This window comes from Meleagris gallopavo, chromosome 4 (assembly GCF_905368555.1).
Source record: "Meleagris gallopavo chromosome 4, MGAL_WU_HG_1.1, whole genome shotgun sequence".
Lineage (NCBI taxonomy): Eukaryota > Metazoa > Chordata > Aves > Galliformes > Phasianidae > Meleagris > Meleagris gallopavo.
In genome coordinates this window covers 65,097,248-65,104,883 of record NC_139407.1, presented here as the reverse complement: position 1 = coordinate 65,104,883, position 7,636 = coordinate 65,097,248, and positions in this window count along the sequence as shown.

Here is a 7,636-nt window from a genome sequence, read left to right as displayed (position 1 = left end):
GTTTATTAAGGATGTTTTGTGTTCTGTGGATCCAGTTGAAAGGTTCAGTGCGATCCCATAGTTTCAACTCTGTCCTCCCTTGATTTTAGAGTGGTTGCATGTACTTGCGTTATTATGCTGCAATCCTTCAGGTGAGTTAAACAGAAATTCTCTACATTAGGACTGAATAATTCTGAAAGCGTTTTGAAGATACTTAATATCTGTGAAGCCTTTTTCTTCCCCCCCCCCTTCCAGTACATTCAGAATTCCATGTCCTTCTAGAAGATTGCCAAGACATGAGCACCGTGCTTATTTTGGCAAGGTCCTTTTTGTTCAAAGACACTGTGGGAGCTTTGAATTGCTGAGTGTGAATTCATGGTACTGTCTTTCAAGTGTATATGAATCCTGCAGCAGCCAGAAGGTGGAGACAAAGCATCACCTTGGGAAAACCCCATGGGTAAGGTTACAGTTCATTTGTTACCATACCATGAATGTGAGCCACAGAGTTGCATGAGGGTACACAGCCACTGGGCTGCAGAGTGAGATGGAGCTGAAGGGGATGGTTTCAGTTTGTGCTCACTGACCAGTTGCTATCAGAATTGGATACTGAGCCCTAGCAGACCTGGAGGTAAGTGCTTATATGTAAACTGCTTTTGGACCGGACCATTTGTCACTTCAGGCGACTGGATTTGAGGACAAAAGAGGAACATCTTTGCCCCTCTGTGAAGTGCAGTCTGTCCTGCCTTCTGCTTGAACACCACCTCCACACCCTTGCACCTTTCTATAGAAAGTGCATTGTACCTTTGTGCTAAGAACAGCATGACTTTTTTTAATTACCAGAGTATGATAGCGGCCCTGCTTCAAGTGAGACAATGGAGCATTGTCAGGGACCTGATTCGAGTTTCTGAGCAAATTGGAGTTCAAACTTTATCCCATGTGAATTACTTGCAAGGTCAGAACACCTTTACAGCAGCTCTGAGGTGAGGTAGGCAAGCATTAAAACAATGTTATGACAAAAATCAGCAGTGTAATGACAAGCTTTCTATCGATATAAAGTTGCCAGGACTGGGTTTTTAGGTGGGAGAGTGGAAAAGCAATGTTGTTAATCTCTCCAGATACCCACACCTTCCAGTTGGTTGACACTTTTCTTCCTGTCCAAGTGCTTGTTGTGTTTGTTTCGCCTTGTGTTGTTGTTGTTACGTAAAGTCATTGAATCTTAACCCAAATTATGCTGCTTTGCTTTTTCCAGCCTGTGAATTGGACACGGATCAGCTCCTCCTCTTACGTTCTTCTCCTCTCCCTGGGGTCAGCTGCCTTCTCATTCATTCTCGCTGCCTCTCTTGTGCTCATGCCAAAACCAACTTGGTTCTGACCTCCAGTGTACGCCCTTGTGCAGCACAAAGCATTTCTGTTCAGCACAGCCGCTCCTACTCCCTTTTTCCCAGCTCCTTTCTCCCAGCTCCATCCCTGGGGCACGTCAGCAAGGAGCTGTGGACATAAGGCACTGTTTCCCTCACACCCTCTCTGTTGGGCATTTGAGCTACTCGGTGCGTGGGGCTGTCAAGGACCAACAGGAAGGTAATGGGCAAGTTGTGGAACAACAAACCCTACACTCTTTTTGGCAAAAAAGAGCAAGCAGGCACTGCAGCGCTGAGTGCTGCCTTTTGATTCCCTCTCCTACTGTGGCTAGAATGCTTATTGTTGCTTAAGGAAATCCTAAGCTCCAGTGTGTGGCCAGAGCGTGTGAGTCATGCCACGGGTGAGGGGAGCAGAAACAAGGCTCTCTGCAGATCTTTCCTCCAGTATAGCTAAAAAAGGCCCAAAGCACATTTTGTACCAGCTGCAGTCATTTCTCCCCACCACTGCAGCCTGAGTAGAGGAGGAGAGGATGTGAAGGTGTGGGCAGAGCTGACAGACATCCACAGAGGTTTCTTTGCTGGGATTTTGCTTACAGCTTTTTGCCTTGTGTCATCAATTCTGCCTCTTTGCTCCATCAACTTGTATCTGTTTTTTTTTTTTTTTCCCATGCTGTTTTCCTCCTTTCCCTCTTGCCCCATCTAAGTGTCACATCGTGTCACTTGCAATCTCTCTGCTATCCTTTCCAGGCTTAGCAGCCAGAGCAGCTCCCGCAGAGGAGAGAGTGGTGAGGATGCTGGGTATCCACAGGAGAAGAACAGGGTCTGGTTCCAGAGCAAGGGTGGATCGTGACACTAGGAAGGAAGCTTACATCCCACTGTGTACTGCTAGCAAAATCTTGAAAGAACAGTTGGTTTTTGCTAACAGTTCAGTATTGAAATCACCACGAGCAATTTGGGTTTTATAGCTGGCTGAAGAGGTCTGGGGTTATTTTTAAGCAAGTTCTCTGCTGTTAGTAGAGGCAGCAAATTAGGACAAGTTGCAGCTTATTTCAAAACCCCCAGGGATTTTCTGCTGCAAGTTCATGAGTGTCTGAACCTTGTGACTATTTCTCTGGTCTGCTTTTACCCTCCTGGATTGCTGAGCCTGCTCTTCCCTCTTGCTGGGGCTGTCCCTCGTGTTACCAGCCAGCTGGTCCCTGGCTGATGGCATGGGCTGGGGTGCAATGGATGTCAGCAGCTCTGGCAGATGATTAGATGGTCTCACGAGCTGCCTGCTGCATGGGGAAAGTCATGACCCGTGTAATGGCTCCCAGTTGGGCTGGGCAAGGAATTTCAGTGATTTCAAATCTCTTGGTACCAGGGAGATGTTCACAAGCCTGGCAGCAGCCCTTGGAGTTCTCAGGCAGAGACGGACTTGCTGAATTTCATGCCATGCTGTAGAAGCAGATGCAGCGAAGAGCTGCATGAAAGCAGAGCCAAGGTGCGCCGAGCGTTTCCTGTTTGCAAAGGGTTGGAAGTGACGAGCGGGTGCGTAGCCCCATCTAGTGCTCTGGTGAGAGCTGTGCTGCTGAGCCGGGTTGTGCTCAGGCTTGGAGAACAGTCCTTCACCACTAACACAACAGATGTGTGCTCGCTGCTAGCAGCAGGAAGGAACAATTTTCCTCGCTCAGCACGCAAGCGGAGCTCGAGATAAGGACATGTATCCTATGGCTGGGTGTTAAGTACAACCAGCTATGGAATCACAGAATGGCCTGGGTTGAAAAGGACCACAATGATCATCCAATTCCAACCCCCTGCTATGTGCAGGGTTGCCAACAAGCAGACCAGGCTGCCCAGAGCCACATCCAGCCTGGCCTTGAATGCCTCCAGGGATGGGGCATCCACAGCCTCCTTGGGCAACCTGTTCCAGTGCGTCACCACCCTCTGTGTGAAAAATTTCCTCCTGATATCTGACCTAAACCTCCCCTGTCTCAGTTTAAGACTATTCCCCCTTGTCCTATTGCTATCCACCCTCATAAACAGCCATTCCCCTTCCTGTTTATATGCTCCCTTCAAGTACTGGAAGACCACACTGAGGTCTCCACAGTGCCTTCAACCGCAGTATGATAAAGGTGCAACCAAAGGCCTGCACTGTTCAAAAGAATCCAACATGTTTTTTTCTTTTAAATCTGATTTTTTGGGTGGGAGAGCGGTGGAGATAGAAGCTTTTTTCATCTCTGTCAGAGAAAGCATAGCAGGGCTTGTAGGCTTGTACCAAATAACCCTTTAAAATCCCCTTTTGTAAGAGCCAGAGTTTCAGCCTTGGATTCCACCATGGCTCTGCAAGCTGCTGAGGGGGCCCGGTGGGCTGACTGCACCTATGGGTCCCTTGACCCCAGCCCACATCCAAGAAAGAGCTGAGAGCACAGGGTAGGTGCAAGAGGCTTCATGGAGCTGTAAGGTAAATGACAGTGCCAAGGTAAGTGATACCGGGGCTTTCTCTCCACCTGTCCCAAAGGCACTGGAAGGTGCTCCACAGGCTTGTTTTCTGGAGCTGTGTTTCTAACAGTTTCTCAGTTGACTGAACATGGAATGTAAGTCTTCTGTGTGCTCTTTGCCCAGATCTGGATCTCATACAGTTGTAGTGCCATAGGAGAGGAGGTACCATGCTGCAGCCAAGCAGCTGAGTGATGACTTTTGGGGTGTGCCTTCTTGCTTGTTAGGGGTTTGTTAACACCATGGTGGGCTGCATCAAAAGAAGGATGGCAGCATGGAGGATTGCCCTCCTCTTTTCTGCCCTGGGAAGGCTTCATCTGCTGTACTGCATCCAAGTCTAGGGCCCTCAGCACAAGAGGGATGCGGAGCTGATCGATCAGATCCAGAGAAGAGCCACTAAGATGACCAGAGGAGCAACTCTCCTATGAGGACAGGCTGAGGGAGTTGGACTTATTTAGCTTGGAGAAGAGAAGGCTTTGGGGAGGCATCTCTGTGGCCTTCCAGTGCCTGGGGGGAGCTTACAAACAGGAGAGAGACCAACCTTATATATCCAAAGCATGGATATATGAGCAAATGGAGACCGACTGGTCCTGGGAAGACCATGCGAAGGATCAGTGAGAGTGATTCCCTTCTTTCTCCATCACGCTGGGCAAAGGCTAAGACAGACACAAATAACATCCTGGGATGTTTAGATTTAACATAAGACAATTTTTCCAACATGAGATTAGAGCAGCGTTGGCATGGGTTGAGCAGGGAGGCCCTAAGGCCTTCTGAAAGTCTGAGGGCAGAGCTGGAGCAGCTCCAGCTGGGATGCCTTCAGCTGTAGCTGATGCCCCCATTTGGCTGCCCCTTGAGAGGGAAGGGAGCATTCCTGGAGCATTCTTCCCAGCCTCTGTCTCTGCCCTTTCAGTTCAGTGTGTGATATCATGTGCTGATGCTGGGGCTGCAGTTATTCATCCTTTCTCCTCAAGCATTTTCAGCTCTGTTTACAGAACATGCTGTGAAAAAGCAAAGCACAGCCATAAAACTGGGGGCAGGCTGTCCCCTGTGGCTGAATGAGGATGCTGGGAGTTGGAGGTTAGGTTGTAAGCTCTTGATTGAGAAAGAGCTGTAGATCCCTTCCAACTGAACTATTCTATATTCTATTCTATTTACAGTCTTGGAAAAGTTCCTTATCAGCTTCCTTGTTAGTTCTTTGGAAATGTATCTCCAGCTGTGCTTGAGTACTAGGGCTTAAATTTCTCCCTCTTTTCAAGTTAGTGTTTGGGAATATCAGCTTAGGCAAGGAGATCTGGGGACAGAAGGGTGTTCTACATTGTGTAAACTCAGTGGAAAGAAGGGGAGTGTTTGTCTTGAAACCCTCAAGTTCCTTATTCTCTGTGTTTCCATTCATTTTTCTCTCTCTTCCTCTGAAAATAATGGGTGAATATGGAAGAAGCCAGCTGGAGCTGGAAGATGCAGTGAGCCCTGATGATGTGATAGGCTGCAGCCTATCTGGGTAGGGGAATTCCTCTGGGACTAGAAAACTTGAGCGTTTTTTCCAAGCTGCTCATGTCTGACCCTCAGTCCAGAGCTTGATTATAAAGAGATTGTACGCATCCTGCTCCTGAGTTTGTTTGGGGACTCACTTGGAAGTGGGATCCCACATTATTTCTTCTTGGCATCTCATAAGCCTGTGCTGCTCTAAGGGTATTGGGTATCCCTATCCTTCTGAAGGATCAGAGCTTCAATGTTCCTTTTCTCTATGGTCCCCAAATGACAGAATTGTCATAAAATGGCTACATTGGGCAGTACAGTGACCTGAGATCCCCCCTGGAGAGATCCTGATGCTGCACTCACAGCTGGCAGTCATCAATGGGCAGTGTTCCAAGTAAGGTGCATTCCCATGGGGCTTCTGATCCTTTCTCAGAGGTATTTTCCAGTGTGATGCTGCCATGAACAGGGGAAGCCAAGAACAGGTCACTTAGATAGCAGTGCTAGGAGTGCTGCTTCAAAATGCAACCTGGGTGGGTTTTGTTCCAATTCTGACTTTTTTTTTTCTTATTATTATATGAAAATTTGGGCAGAGTGGCATGAAGTATTACAAGTTCATAGACTATGTGAAAATCTGTGCGTGGGCAGGGGAGGAAAAGGGCAGGTCACTTCCCACCAGTTCTGGCCAGGGCTGGGTGGAAAGCTAGACTTGCTTAACTGTGCTGCTCACAGAGCTTTCAGCTCTTGCTTTTATTTCTTTTCAGGTACAATTTTAGAAGTGACTTCAGTAACGCAAACGCATAATGCGTGCTGCTTTTCATTTTGCTTGGAAAAATTATGCTTGAAATTACACCAGAGGGCTTTTGTAGATAGGAGTTTTATCTTCACCATAGGGAACTGCTGACTGATGGCTTCCTTGCTAGTACTGAGCAGGGAATGGAGTTAGGGTCAAGATGGAAGGACCTCACTCACCTTCTGCCATCCTTCATGTTGCTCTTGCTGCTGTGTTTCTGCATCTTGAGCTGCTGCTCCTTCAAAGACATGAAAAAGGCACTTGTACCTACAGTCACACACTCCTTGAAGTGTCTCATGAGTGGTTTTGCTTTCAGCATACAAAGCGTGAGGGATATAAATCAAAAGTGATGAGAAGAATGTATGAAGCAGGCTGATTCATCACCATTATTGGAGGAACTAATAAAGCCCTCAGCAGCAGTCAGGAGATTCCGAGTTTGGCAGTGAGACCTCGGCCCATAAAAGTTCCTGGGGTAACTCTTGTTATATGGTTCTTCCAGAGCATAACTATTCCCTGGTGCCTTGAGACCCTCATGAGTGAGGCATTCCCTTATCTCTGCCTCTTTATCTTCTTGCAGCTTCCCATGCTGGAGAAAGTATGGCTCTGGTGACCACCACAGCTGTCTCTCATGGATGTAAAGCCATCAATGGTGGCAAGAGGAATATTCAGGGAATGTGGGGGAGTGATGAGAGGAGTAGAACACACAGCTGCTATCTGCTGCCAGGTGCTATCCTCTGCCTGCTGCTGGAGCTGTTGTTTCCCCTTAGGGAGGGGGGTGGAGGTGTTTGGTACCTACATGATAGGGCAGTGAAGCCCCATAACGTCATAGAACTGTTAAACCTGGAAAAGACCTCTGTGATCGTCAAGTCCAATTGTCAGCCCCTCGTACCATGCCCACTAAACCATGCCCCTAAATATATGGGGAATTATAAAATCACGAAGGTTGGAAAAGACCTCTAAGACCTCATGTCCAAATCTCAACCCATCACCACCATGCCTACTAACCTTGTCCCTCAGTGCCATGTTGCAAATAAACCCATCTGCCTGTCCATCTGCCCTCCCATGGTGGAATTACAGATGACTGTGATGGGACCGTTCAGGAGCTTGATGCATCAGATTTGTTTTGAACAGTAAAACAAAATTTTGCTAAATTCACGCCAGGCTTCTTGTCTCCAGACCTGGGGCGCCCACATCTCTCAGGGCAGCCTGTGCCAGCACCCTCTGAGTAAAGAATTTCACCCTAACTTCTAACCTCAATCTCTCCTCTTTCAGTTTAGAGCCATTCTGATGTTCCTCTGGGAGCGGGTCCCCGTCAGCATCCTCCCCTCTGCAGCCCCAGCATCACCACTTCCTGCAAGGCCCCGAGGCCACAGCGCTCCCCGGCAGAGGGCAGTGGCAGACAGACGGACAGGCATCTGCACACCGTCTGCCAGGCGCTGTTTTGCTCCTCTCTGGGGTCCTTCAGCCAAGGATGCCGAGCTAAGCTGTTCATACACCACATGCTTCATTTCTCTGCTGCATGACGCTGCCCCGGGGGGTGGAGAAGACCAGGACGGTG